This window comes from Sapajus apella, unplaced genomic scaffold (genome assembly GCF_009761245.1).
Source record: "Sapajus apella isolate SASKATOON/1434 unplaced genomic scaffold, GSC_monkey_1.0 scaffold156, whole genome shotgun sequence".
Classification (NCBI taxonomy): domain Eukaryota; kingdom Metazoa; phylum Chordata; class Mammalia; order Primates; family Cebidae; genus Sapajus; species Sapajus apella.
In genome coordinates this window covers 808799-823376 of record NW_022437096.1, presented here as the reverse complement: position 1 = coordinate 823376, position 14578 = coordinate 808799, and the positions used below count along the sequence as shown (strand labels likewise).

General features: G+C 46.6%; 1 protein-coding gene across 2 annotated transcripts in view; it reads right to left on the bottom strand.

Annotated features, from left to right (window-relative positions):
* TAFA5 (TAFA chemokine like family member 5) overlaps nt 1-14578 on the bottom strand; it is a 280241-nt gene that overhangs the window by 48869 nt on the left and 216794 nt on the right. The gene's annotated exons all lie outside the window — the stretch shown is intronic.

Here is a 14578-nt window from a genome sequence, read left to right as displayed (position 1 = left end):
ACTGGTTACCAAAAGAAAGCTCACTGGTTACCAAAAGAAAGCTCACTGGTTACCAAAAGAAAGCTCACTGGTTACCAAAAGAAAGCTGGTATGACTACCCTAATAACATTCAGTAAACCTTAAGACAAAAATAAATATTTTTCACGAAGAGGGCTATGACACAGGTAATAATATTTTACCAATAAGAGATAGCAATATTTACCATGCATACTCTTAGTAAAAGCCTCCAAATATATAAAGAAAGACATTAATAGACCTACAGGAAAAAAACGACCCAGTACGTATACTCTAATCCATAGATTAGATATTCTACTGGGATATTTCAACACTCTCTATGTATAGGTCAAGCAGAGGAAGAATCAGAAGCGTAACTTACATGGACATAATTAGAGTTTGGCAATCAACAGATAAAGAATATTTTTCCAAGTATACATATTAAAAAATACAAAAATCAATTGTGCACAAGGCCATAGAGAGAGTCTCTGTGCATGCCTAAAGACAGACCCTCTCTGACTTACCATGGTTCCGTCTAATGATTTTTTTGACTTTACAATGGTGCAGAACTATTCCATTTTCACTTTCAGCACAGCCCTTGATAAATTATGTAAGACGTACAACACTTCATTACAAAATGGGCTTTCTTTTAGACGGTTTAGCCCAACTGTAGGCTCATGTAAGTATTCTGACCATATTTAAGGTAGGCTAGGCTAAGCTATGATGGTCAGTGAATTAGGTGTATGTAACATTAAATGTGCATTTGACTAAAGCATTTTCAATTTTAATAGGTTTATTGAGACATAACTCCATCTTAAGTTGAAGAGCATCTGTGTGTCTGTGTGTGTGTGCACATGTGTGTGCAGAACAAGATCTCTGACCACTATGCAATCGAGATTTTAAGACAAAAATTTTAAGACAAGTTAAAAATCACCCATATATTTAGAATTGAAATACCGTTACTAAATAACTCCTGGGTTCAAAATAATAAAAACAATTAAAATGTAGAAGGATCCGTAACAGATTTACAATATGCACACTACGTCCCGAAACCTCCTGGGCTTACTCTTCTGGCACAGCAATGTGAGCCTGCACAGAACCATCCTACTGCTAATAACAACCATAAACAACAGACGGAATGCAAAACCCAACCATCCCAGTAACTAACGGATACACCGAAAGAAGGCAGGCTGCGGAGTGGCACCGAAACCTGGGGAAGAATTGACAAGGGAGTGAGTTTCTCCTTGCTGGTGGCTTTACCCTGAGTGTGGACCACAGTCAAGGAAAGGTGCATAGCAGCCAGCTGGAGCTCTGTCTGGCCTGAGACCGCGGGCAGGAGTCCTAGGAAACTTCCACTGGTGAAGAGTGAGGAGGTGAAACTGGGGGAAAGAGAGTCAGAGAAGGAGGGCCTCTGTTTCCATGGATGAGTCCCACACATAGCTCAGGTAGACCCTTAAGACCAGGCAGGAAGAGGACAGAATCAAAGCAGCACACTAAAGTTTTAGAAATTCAACTAAAATTTAAACCTCCATCTTCAAAATGTGCTTCAGGGATAAGAGTCTGAATCTTACTGGATTAATAGCTTCAAAAAATCAACACTCTTCAGAGGACTATATCAGAATGCAGAATGAACAGTGTACAGAATGAAATCCAAAACAAATGAACATACATGCAAAATAAAATAGAAAAATGTGACAAATTCTCAAGGGACAAGAAAACCAACAGTCTAATGCCCTGAGATAAACAAGATGTACGAATTATCAGAAAATAAACGAAAAGACAAAAATCTTAGCAGGGACACAGAAAACGTAAAAAAGAAAGAAGTATAAAATCTAGGACAGAAAAATACAACACGTGAAATAAGTAACTCACTGGATTGAGCAGACAGAAGATGACAGAGGAAACTGATTAAACCAGTAGAAGCTAAGAAAAGAAATTTTAAAGTTTTTTTTATAAAATTAACCGAGCCTCAGAAACTTGAAAATAATATCAAAAAATCTACTGTACAAATCCTTGGAGTTCCAGAAAGAGAACCGAGATAAATTGGGGCAGAAATAGTATTTTAAGATTCAATGGCCAAAAACATCCCAAATTTGGTGAAAGACATGAATTTACTGATTCAAGAATCTCAGCAAACTCCAACTAGAAAAAATTCAAGTAAAACTATGTTTAGACATAGTAAACAAAATTGCTTTGAGGGGAATTTTGAAAGTAGCTGAGAGAAAAATGATGCGTCAAACACTGGATAAAAGCAACTGGAGAGACTCTGCCTTTCTCGTCAGGAACAGCGCAGGCCAGAAAATCACGTATCAGCATCATTACAGGGCTTAGAGTGAGGGAAACGCGCGCGCACACACGCGCACACAATCAGCCTAGAAATTCATGGCCTTCGTCAGGAACAGCGCAGGCCAGAAAATCACGTATCAGCATCATTACAGGGCTTAGAGTGAGAGAAACGCGCGCACACACACGCGCACACAATCAGCCTAGAAATTCATGGCCTTCGAAAGTATGTTTCAAAAACGAAGGTATCGTAGCAGCATTTTCAGCTGAAGGAAATGAAGAGAAATAGTTGCCAGTAGACCCTTGTTATAAGGAATGCTAAAGGGGATCTTCGGGCTAACATGAAATGATATCAGAGGGAAATTTAGATTTTTCCAGGGATGAGTGAAGATAATTTGAAATTATAACTATCTGGGTAAATATTTAAAAGACTATTGTTCTGTTCAATGAATAGGTATAACTCTATAAAGCCAAAATTAGTACATTATCCGAAGGGGTGTGTAACGTTTGAAGATGTGACACATAAGTCAGCTGTAAGATATGACTGCAGTGGATGAGAAAAACGGACCCCACATGGCTGCAAGGTTCCTAGATTTTACGTGAAGTGGTTCAACACTGACTTGGAGAGTATGAGATATTAAACATGTATACTCTAACCAGTACAGCAACCTCTAAAAAGAAACAAGACAAAGATGAATAGTTACATGCCAAAAGGTAGTTAAAATAAAACTATGAAAAAAATTTAAATATAAAAGAATGCAGGAGCAGCCGGGCACAGTGGCTCCCGCCTGTAATCCCAGCACTTTGGGAGGCCGAGGCGGGTGGATCGCGAGGTCAAGAGATCGAGACCATCCTGGTCAACACGGTGAAACCCCGTCTCTACTAAAAATACAAAAATTAGCTGGGTATGGTGGTGCACACCTGTAATCTCAGCTACTTGGGGGGTTGAGGCAGGAGAATTTCTTGAACCCGGGAGGCAGAGTTTGCGGTGAGCCGAGATTGGGCCATTGCACTCCAGCCTCGGTAACAAGAGCGAAACTCCGTCTCAAAAAAAAAAAAAAAAAGAAAGAAAGAATGCAGGAGCAGAAGAAGAAATCAAAACAGAGTACAAAAAATAAACAAAAAACAATTAAATGGTAAACTTAAATATACAGGCATATCAATCGTTACATTACGTGATAATGGTCAAAAACTCCAATCAAAAAAAGAGAGATCATCAGATTTTAAAAATCAGTATGTAACGATATTATGCCAATAAGAAGTATACTGTAAATCTAAAGACGCAGACAGGTGGAAAGTCACTGGATAGAAAAAACACACATAGCATGTAAAGAGTAAGTATAAGCTGACTGGGCAGACTGTTAGTATCAGGTAAAACATACTTCAGTAGTATTACCACGGTTAAGAGGGACATTTCACGATGATAAAAGGATTAATTTTTCAGAAAAAGAAAATAATGATAAAACTTGTGCTAATAACAACAGAACCTTGAAATACATGAAGCAAACAATAAAATTAAAGGGAAGAACATACAGTTTGAAATAGGAGAAGATTTTAACACCGTCTTTCAGAATCCTAAAGGAATTAAACAAAGAACCAGGAAAGACAGTCAGGATTTGAACATGCATACCAAACATTTTCATCTCATTGATATTTATAAGCATTAAGAGAAACTTCTCAAAATTAAAATTAAGATGAGCAGTTTCACATTATAGTAGATTCTAACAATTTTCAGCAATTCATTAAAAATGTCACAAAAACTCAGTAAAGACAGAATATTTGAAGAGCATTATCAACCACTTTCCCCTACTTGATATTTATAAAACATTATACCCAACATTGATAAAATTCGTGTCTATTTCCAGTTAGTATAATGCATTTATGATTCACCATGACAGGTAATGTGATTGGCCACAAAACATTTACCGTCCATAAACTTAAAAGAATTAGAGGTATACAGAATACTTTCTCTGATTGCAATGGAATTAATTTAGAGATTAATAACACTACACATTTAGAAAATACACAGATATTTAGAAATTGGGGCAATTCACGAGTAAAAAAAGAAATAACCAAGGAAATTAGGTTAACTGAACAATAATGAAAATGCAACAGATGAAAAGTTGTGTGATGCAGAAAAACCAGTGCTTCAGAGGGAGACTTAGGGGTGGGCGTAAATGCTGATGTAAATGGGTACAAGGCTCCATGCCTGGCTGGGGAAGTAGGTGATGCCACAAACCCCCATGACACACACTTTCCTGTGTAACAGACCTGTACATCCTGCACATGTGCCTCTGAACTTAAAAGCAAAAAGCAACAACAACAAAAATAAACGGTAAAATTACACAACATTATTTGTGTGTATACGTACACCCACAGCAGGGCCTCGAATAATATTGCTTGAGATCAATTGATATTGGTCAGCTCTCGAGTTTTTACAGGAGTGTTTATTCTACTCATTCTATTTATTTTTTAAAATAAAACTCAACTTTAATCTGGAAATATATATCATTATATACAATAGCTATGTAAATATATACAATTATATACAATGATGTTATCTTATATTATAATATACTATTTAATGATTATACAGTATATATTATTATATACTAATTTATATATTATGATATATATATCTCCAGATTAAAAAGTTGAGTTTTATTTAAAAAAAATAAAGTATAAAATGAAACACAAAAGCTTTCACCTTAATAAGTTAGAAAAAACCAGGGTAGAGTAAACCCAAAGTTTTACAGAAACTTTATTTTCTTTTAAATAATGAAGATAAGAACATGGATCGATCAAATAGAAAAAAGACAGGTGTGGGGTGAGGAGGGATAGGAGAACACTTTGAGGAATGGTAGCTTTGTTCATTATATTGATTACTGCCATCATGGATGAAAAGTGTATGTGCCCCACAATTCACGTACAGAAGCCCGTATCCCCAGTGTGATTGTTTGGAGATGGGGCTTTGAGAAGTAATTAGGGTTACATAAGGTCGTGAGCGTGGGGCCCTGGTTTGACGTCTTGAAAAGATTTTGTGTAGAGTTAACACCTTACGTCTATTGAGATGGCTAAAATTAATGAACACTGATCAGATACATTACAACCACTTATGAATACAATTTGGCAATTTTAAAAAACAGAAGAATACCCGACCATATGATTCAGCTGTCCCACTCTTTGGTGAGCTCTATTTGCTGTTTCTGCAAGTGTTGATTAGATGTTGGCTGATATTGTCCAAGTCTTCTACATACTTAACGATTTTCTATCTGTTTGTCCTATTGATGACTAACAGAGAAGAAATAAAGCCTCCATTTATCATGGTGACATTGCCAATTTTTCCTCCCGGTTCTGTCAGCTTTTCTTCATGTATTTTGGAACGTTATCATTGGGCACATTTATGGTTTTTTTATTTTCCTGCTATACTGACATTCTACTGTTCTTTTTGTCTACAGCAGTATTCCTTGTCTACAAGTATATTGCATCTAATATTAACAAATCCACTCCAAGTGCCTCGTGCTTACTGTTTTCACGACACAGCCTTTCTACGCTCTGACTTTCAGCCTGTGAGTGTCTCTGCAGCAAAGCTTTTCTGTTTAAGGCACATACTTTGTTCTTGTTATTTTAGCCCATCGGTCATTTCTTGAGTTTTTATTGGAGTGTTTATTCTCTGTATATCTGATTTAACTACTGATATGTCTGGATTTCAGTGCCACTTTGCTAATTCTTTTCTATTTTCTCATTTTCCTTCCTACATTATTCCCTTTACGACTTTGTGGCCATCAAATGTTCTAAGCATACCATCCAATTCCATGTTTAGATAACATTCCTTTGCAGTATCTTCTAGTGGTTGCGCTATGGATTATGACATGTCATCACAACCACCTTAAAGTTAACTAATATTAAACGATTTCTGCACAAAGTAGGACACTTACAGGGGAGTACGTTCTATTGTACCACCTGTCCTTTGGGCTACAGACTTATACAGAGATACAGAAAACCTCTGTACCTTTTAAACCCAACAACGCAGTGTTGTGATCTTTGTCTTAAACACCTATGCATGTTCCATAGGCATTATAAGATCATGCACACATGTATCTATGTTTATATAACACTTTAGCATTTCTTGCAGTGAAATCCTATTAAGTAAATTTTTCTCACTTTTGTCTTTATTTCAGCTTCACCTTTGAAGAACAGTTTTTCTAGACATAGAATCTTCGCATGACAGACATTTCCCATCCTCAGCACTCTCAGTGTGTCTCCTCAACGTCTCTGGCCTCCGCTGTTTTGGATGAGAAGTCAGCCATTAGTCATACCATTGTTCCACTCTATGACATGGGCCATTTTTCTCTCGCTGCTTTTAAGAATTTCTCCTCACCCTGTTGTTCCGAGGTTTGACTTTCATGTTATCTATTGGTGTTTATTTATTTATTTGTTCTGAGACAGAATTTTACTCTTGCCACGCTGGAGGGCAGTGGCCCGCAACCTCCACCTCCCAGGTTCAAGCGATTCTCCTGCCTCGGCCTTCTGAGTAACTGGGATTACAGGTGCGTGCCACCACGCCCAGCTAATGTTTGTATTTTCAGTAGAGATGAGGTTTCACCATGCTGACCAAGATGTTCCCGATCTTCTGACCTCGTGATCCACCCGCCTCGGCCTCCCAAAGTGCTGGGATTACAGGCGTGAGCCACCGCGCCCGGCCTCTAGCTGTGGTTTCTTACGTTCATCCCACTTTGGTTGGTTGATCTGAATAGGCCTGTAAATATTCTCACTGGTTTGGAAAGTTTTCGCCTTATTTCCTTAATTTTTTTAAGAAAATGGATATTGCGTTTTCTCTTTTCTCTTTCTGGGGTTGATTTCACCCGTGTTGCACTCCCTGATACTGTTCCAAAGGTCGCCGAAGACTTTACATTTTTTTCTCAATCAGTTTCTATCTATTTCTCAGATCGGACAATTTCTATGGCTCTACCTTCAGGTTCACTGATTCTTCTGCTATTTCTGATCCGCTATTGAATCCATCTGGTATATTTTTCAATTTATTTTCTGATATTGTATTTTTCACCTCCAGAACTATGTTTTCAAAATGGTTTCCACTTCTCTGTTGAATTTTTTCCACTTCTCTGTTGTAATATCACACGTTTCTTTAATTATTTGTACATATTTATGTGAGCTCCTTTGACATCTTTGCAAAATCCAATATAAAAGCTGTCTCAGAGTGGGTTTCCATGCCTGTTTTTTTTTTTTTTTTCCTGAGTACGGATCACATTTGACTATTTCTCTGCATGCCTAGTACATGTTGGAGGAACACTTGCCAATGGAAGTAATTTCTTTTGGATGAAATGTCTGTTATTCTTCTATGTGTTCTTTGTTACCACAGGCAGCTAATATGACTGCTTTCAAAGCTGTCTTCCCTGAAAAATGCAGCAGGTGGCCTCTGCCTGGCTTCATTGTTGCTGTTTTGTGACAGAGACAGAGCTTATGACCCTGTTTATTTTTTATCTGGTCCCATGTGTTAATCCTGCAACTGTGTGGTTTGGCAATCAGCTATGTATTTGGGCAGTGTATGCACTCAGGTTTGGGGGCTCACCCCCTCTCTAGGTCCCCGGCTGCTGAAACTACCTTGTCATTCCTAGTTGCTGTGGCATCCCGTGTCTTCCTTCTTTGAGCCTGAACAGCTTCCTCTTTCAGCACCATGCACCATGTAGGCTGGGGCACGAACTCTGCCAAAGGCACAGAATTCTTGTGAATATCATCAGAGGCATTTTCCATCTAATTTCCGCCTCATTCCTCCAGGTCTCCCATGCTCATTCGCTGTTTAGTGGTCAGCCGGGGATTTGGGCAAGTTTGATTCCGTCTTTGGGTCTCAGCCCATCTGTGCTTTTCTCCGTGCACTTCCAGCTGTTCTGTTACTCCAAAGGCCGCTGTCTGCTCCCTGAGGCTGCACAGGCATCGTTTTCCTGTAACTACAGGTGGTGTTTCAGGAGCCGCCTCCAGCAAGGAGCCGCCTCCAGCAAGGAGCCACGGGCTGGCAGTCCTTACCTGATGCAGCTGCGTTCCTTCCAAAGTACCTTCTCAGCTTCTTCCTGCCTGTGTTCAATTCCCAGTGCTTCCAGATGGTTGCGTTGGGTAATTGTGTTTGGATGTCACCGCTGTTGCCCGTGAATGGAATCACTTGGCCCATCATCTTCCAGGACCACTCTCCTTACCTCCCCCTGCTCGTTCCTTCCTGAACCTCTGAAAGTCCACCTAGGACTTTTTTTTTCTGTCTCATTTTTAGTATTTCCTTGAGTCGGACCCTTTTGGGACTCTATTCCTCTCCACTTTTATTTTTCTGCAAGTATCTTTATTTTGCCCTCATTTTAAAAGTATATCTTTGCGGATGTGAACTTTTAGCCTGGAAAAGATTGATTTTTCTACCCCAGAACTTTTCAGCTCTTCTGCTGCTGTCTGGCTCTCAGTGACCGTCAGTCATGTGGAAACACCTTTGTTTAGCGTTTGTTCCGAGTCTGCAGTTTGGGCTGAGCTTGACTGGGGGTTTCTTTGGCAGATCCTGGGGAGCTAGCTCCCTGATGGCCATCAGCTGGTGTGTGGGCCGGGAACTGGCTGGTTTTTGACAGCTCCGCTGGGAGGGCGGGGGTAGCTTGTCCTCTCCTGTGGTCCCTCCTGCTGCAGCCTCACCCTCTGGCTTACTGGGTGGCAATTCACTGAGGGCATTCGGGGGAGGGCACTCTGATGAGCCAGGACTTTACAAATGTCGGCCTGCATCACATTTGCTATTGGTTGTTGGACAGAGAAAGTCATGCCGGCTCAAGGCTGTGTGGGACGACTCCCTCCAGGAGAGGCGAGCCAGAGCGCTGTCCGCACGACAATCTGCAGTGAACACTCGGCGCCAACCATTCACGTCTCCAAAGACTCCTCCCGTTAGACCGTCACCTTACGGTCTGCGGTCCCGCCTTACCGCCTCACACTCCTGGCACACTGTGTGTCTGCAAGGATCCAGGGTGCTGCAGCCATGACATCGGCTCCGTGACTCATGCTAGTCTGCCCCACGGCACGAGCACTCATGGAACTTCTGGATCCCACACGCTGGACGGGCAGGAGACCATCTGGTTGCAGAGGAGCTGGTCGTGCTGCAGAGCTGACCCTCGTTCACCCGGGGCCTGGCCAGTGGACTGCTGCAACCTGCGCCCCCCCGGAGCCTCGGCTCTGAGACTTTGGGACACAGAACCCAGTTGTCCTATGACCCTTCAAACGGAACCGTCATGAACACTCAGCACCCCACCCATCATGCCGATGCTCAAAACACCGAGGTCCTTGCCTGTAGGAAGTTTATTCCAATAAACATTTGGACATTCCCTAAACAAATCGACATCAGGCTGTGGCAGGACAAAGAAGGGTGCTGTGGTGTCTTCTTTCGAGAACCTTATCTCCCAGTGAAGAAGGAAGAGTAGAGGACATAGCGCCTCTCTGGAGAGAGAGAAGAGGAAGAAGAGAATCCTCATGGCATCGACATTTAAGAGGCTGGAGCAAGAGCCATTCCCTGAAAAGCCAAACACAGAATTTACACCAAGAAATAGGGCTGAACTTAGACCATGAGAGAGGGAAGGTTGTGAAGTCCAGGGAGCATCTGAAGAGAGAAATTAAGTAGGAGGAATTAATCCGAGGCGTGTGAGGGAAGACGGGTGCATAGGAAGCGGATGCTCATTGGATCTGGGGTTGGCCCAAGTCTTCCTCCTGCTCTGCTGGGGTTGCATTTCCAGGCTGTCTGGCTCTCTGGGAGCTCCCCATTGTTCTTGTTCTTTTTTTTTGAGATGGAGTTTCGCTCTTGTTACCCAGGCTGGAGTGCAATGGCGCGATCTCGGCTCACCGCAACCTCCGCCTCCTGGGTTCAGGCAATTCTCCTGCCCCAGCCTCCTGAGTAGCTGGGATTACAGGCACGCGCCACCATGCCCAGCTAATTTTTTGTATTTTTTTTAGTAGAGACGGGGTTTCACCATGTTGACCAGGATGGTCTCGATCTCGGCCTCCCAAAGTGCTGGGATTACAGGCTTGAGCCACCGCGCCCGGCCTGTTCTTGTTCTTAAAGGCTCCTTTGCAAATTAAAAAAATATATATTTTTATTGTAGATATTTAAGTCGCACAATATGGTGTTTGATGTACAGAAATATAGAAAAATGATGACTACACAGAAATTAACATACTCATCACCTCCACAGTCACACTTCTTGTGCGCCTGTGTGCGCATGTGTGGTAAGAGGACCTAACTGACTCTGAGCACATTTTCGGGACGCAGTACCATGTTATTGACTTGGCTAGTCCTGCTGCAGAGCATCCAATTTCTCAACTGGAAATGGACAGGACACGGGCTGACCCACATGGACCCCTTACGCCACACGGCTTCCTCATAGGTGGGTGTGGGCCGGGGCACCCCGGGGTCTGTGGTCACCATGACCTCACAAAGCTATGCACTGCTCTCATCTGCCACCTGGCCCGTGATCTGGCTTGGGCCTGTCTCTCCAGAGGTGGGAGGTGGACTTCTCTTTGAATTTGTCTCCTTTCAGGCAGGTTGGCAAATGACTGAGCAGAACCCGGGAGGCGACATGAATGGTCCTGTCGTTTCTGCCAAATCACCCTGGGCCGTCTCCAGCCAACTTGGAGAGACACCCACACACTCTGAGCTGCTCCCTGCCTATGTGGGTCTCCATCCACTGTCGTGTGTTCCGCCTGTGTCCTGGAGGGAAGGCAGGCAGTGTCCACAGGGCCTGGGCCTTGGAGCAGCCAAAGGAAAGCACCCCTGAGATTCACGCTGGGAGCTGGACCCTGGGCCTTGGTGACGCTGCTGTAGCCGCCAGTGGGCAGAGATGCTGGTGGCCACACAGAGACCCACAACGAGTCAGAATGCAGGTGTAGACAGGATCTCCACAAAGCTCAACAGGGCAGGAAAGCCAAAGAGAGCTCAAAATTCTACCTCCAAACGTCCTAAAGCAGGCGACCCCAGGCCACGGTCTGCCACAGTTGGATTCGGATAAGTTACGAGGTGGCAGGTGGCGACCCCCAAGTCTTAGAGGCGTCAACAGAAACGGTCTGCTCCCTCCCCCATTTCCGTCTGCGGCAGGTGGCCGGGCGGGCCCTGCCACCCGTGCTGTGGCTTTGGCCAAGCGGCCCCTGCTGAGGACATGCCTGTTTGGTGGCAACGGGAAAAGAGAAGACGCAAGACAGCAGCGGGACTTGGTGGCTCTCACGCCCCGCTCCGAGGCTGTGGGAATCACTGCTGCTCGCCCCACACTGGCTGAGTGCAGGGCTGGGAGGCACTGGGTGGGCTCCAAAGGTCCCAGAACAGCCAGTCTCAGCTGCCCTCCGACAGGCGCTCTGGGCACAACCTTGGGGGCTGCTTGACCTTGGGGGCCACTCCCCATTCCTGAGGGATCCTTCAACTCAGGGATCCTGCAGGGCTCCTCCCTGGACCCCTAACTCAGAAAGTGCTCAGTACATGAGGGAGCTTGTGAGAGTAAGCACACACAGGCACACACGCATGTACACACATGCACACACACACAGGTACACACACATGCACACACACAGACACACACATAGGCACACACACAGGCACACACACGTACACACAGGCACACACGCATGTACACACATACACACACAGGCACACACGCATGTACACACATACACACAGGCACACACACAGGCGCGCACGCACACATGTACACACATACACACATGCACGCACATGTACACACAGGCACACACAATGCACACACACGTACACACACAGGCACACACACATGTACACACACAGACACGCATGTACACACATGCACACACACACGTACACACTTGCACACACATGTACACACATGTACACACATGTAAACACATGCACACACATGCAGACATGCACATACACAGGCACTAACCCACAGGCGCACACACATGTACACACACAGGAACAAACACAGGCACACACATATACACACACAGGCACAAACACGCATGCACACACACAGGCACAAGCACAGGCACACACATGCACACACACATACTCACACAGGCACACACATACACAAACACAGTCACACACATGACACACATACATGCTCACAGTTATACACACTCACATACACACACACTGCACATGCGCATACACCACACAAACCACAGGGGCACACACTCACATTCATACTTATGTACACACTCCTCTCCACAGAGCCCTTCTGCCTGCTCTCTGCTGCTGCTGGGCCATCGCCACCCATGCCAGCCACTGCCTCCTGCCCTGTTCTCACCCAGGCAGGCCTCCATGGGGATCCAGCCCTGGGATGTGGATCCCATCCAGTCTGAGCTGGCAAGTCTGGAGGGGTCCCTCACGGCTGAGACAGGGCCAGCAGCAGGAAGATCTCATAGGAGAACCTGCCCTGGCCCGGGACCTCAGGAAGGCAGAGGCTTGTGGGGGCCCTGCTTTGTGATGTAGCAGCTGAGGCTCAGGGAAGCCATGTGTCCCTGGTCACTCTCCTCACTACAGGGAGAGACAGAGCTTGGTTCAGACAGCAGCTCCGAAGGCCAGCACTGAAAGAGGAGTTTCCTGGGAGACGCACCCCCAAGAGCCTGAGGTTCCATGAGGCGGGGGTGACGGACAAGCACCAGTGTTCAGGGCCACCACCCAAGGGTGACAAGGGGCCTGGGAAGGAAGTACGAGGCTTCGATCGGGACTGTGAGCACCTTCGCCCGAGTGCTGGTCACCTTCCACCTCCTGACACCTCGTGAGCTTGGCAAGTTCTCTTTATTCTACCAATGGGGAAACTGAGGCTCGGAGAGGCAACATGGCAGGCCTCAGGCCATCGTGTGGAACACCACGCAGTGTGGCTCCCAGCCAGGCCTTGGTGACTCCATTCTGCTGCCCAGGATGAGACAATGGAGACTCCGGGCCCCGCCCCTTAGACAGGCGTGGCCAGGGCCGTCCCTAACCAAGGCCATCCCCTTGGGGTGTGGCCTCAGCCTGCTCTTGTTGTCCTGCTGGGGCTACATGGGGTGGCCAGTGGGGGCCCTGGGCAGAGGGTCCTGGGAGGCCGAGGACTGTCCCTGAGTGTCTTGCTCACAGACTCTGCTGTTGGCTCGACTGGCCCGGGCCCTGGGAGGGCAGCTCTCAGGCACAGAGGAGGCTGCGACCACCCCCACGGCACTAGACGACGATGCCCATCTGTGGGTATCCATGCCTACAAAGGACCCCTCCCGGACCCCTTGCCTCAGGGACCCAGCCGGTTCTCCCCTTGGATGGGGCGGGCAGTGCTTTCACCAGCCTGAGCTAGGCGAGGCAGGGACCCTCTTCCCTCAGCACATGGGGGCCCAACGGGGCTTGTACAGCCAGCGCTGGGAGCCCAGGTGCATGCTGACGCAGGTGGCAGGGAGCTTCCCGGGAGACTTGCCCCCCAGAGGCTGCATGGGGCTCATAGCAGGAGGACAGGCCCAGGGTCAGGCCCCTGTGCTCAGCCTCTGGGCATGGGGCTGCTCCTCAGGTATCACCTGAGGAGCCTCTGGGCGGGGGCTGCCCTCCTCCCAGCTCTGACTGTGACACAGGAACGGGCTGGTGGCCCTCTCCTGGCCAGGCTGCCTATCCCGTCTGACTGTGCTGACCAGAGTCTCAGAGCCACACTCCAGGCTGTGCCTCCTCCGTGGGAGGGAACCGAGGCCCCTCCAGCCCAGACACTGGGGCTCCTGAGTGGGGAGAGGCCAGCCTCGGTGCTCCCGCGGCCGCTGTGGCCCTGCCTCCTGCCCTTCCTCCCAGGAGAAGCCCGGCCCCTGGCAGGAAAAGCTGAGGCTTTGTCTGTCCACCTTGGTGGCTCCAAAGGCCAGTGATGTCTCCTTGGAAGCGCAGATGGCCAGGCAGCCCACGCCCTAGCCCCTCAGCCTGGCTGTCTGGGCCGAAGTGCTCTGTGAAGAGCAGTTGGGAAGGGCCGGGCAGTCCCACCCAGGTGGCCTCAGGTGTGGGCAGCAAGGTGGCCCCAGGCTCCAATGCTGCTCTTTGGGGATCCGGGTGGACGTCTCCGCAAAGCGGGTGCTTCCATCCTGGGTCTCCTTGGGGAGCTCTGTGTCCGGGGTCTGTGTGGGGCCAGCTTCCCACGGGCGGCCTGGGCTTCCCCATCAGGCAGGGGAGGAATGAAGGAGAACCGAGGCATTCAGGTGGCCGCATGTCAGACCCAGGGAGGACTCACTCAGGTAGCTGCATGTCAGACCCGGGGAGGACTCACTCAGGTGGCCACACGTCAGGCCCGGGGAGGACCCACTCAGGTGG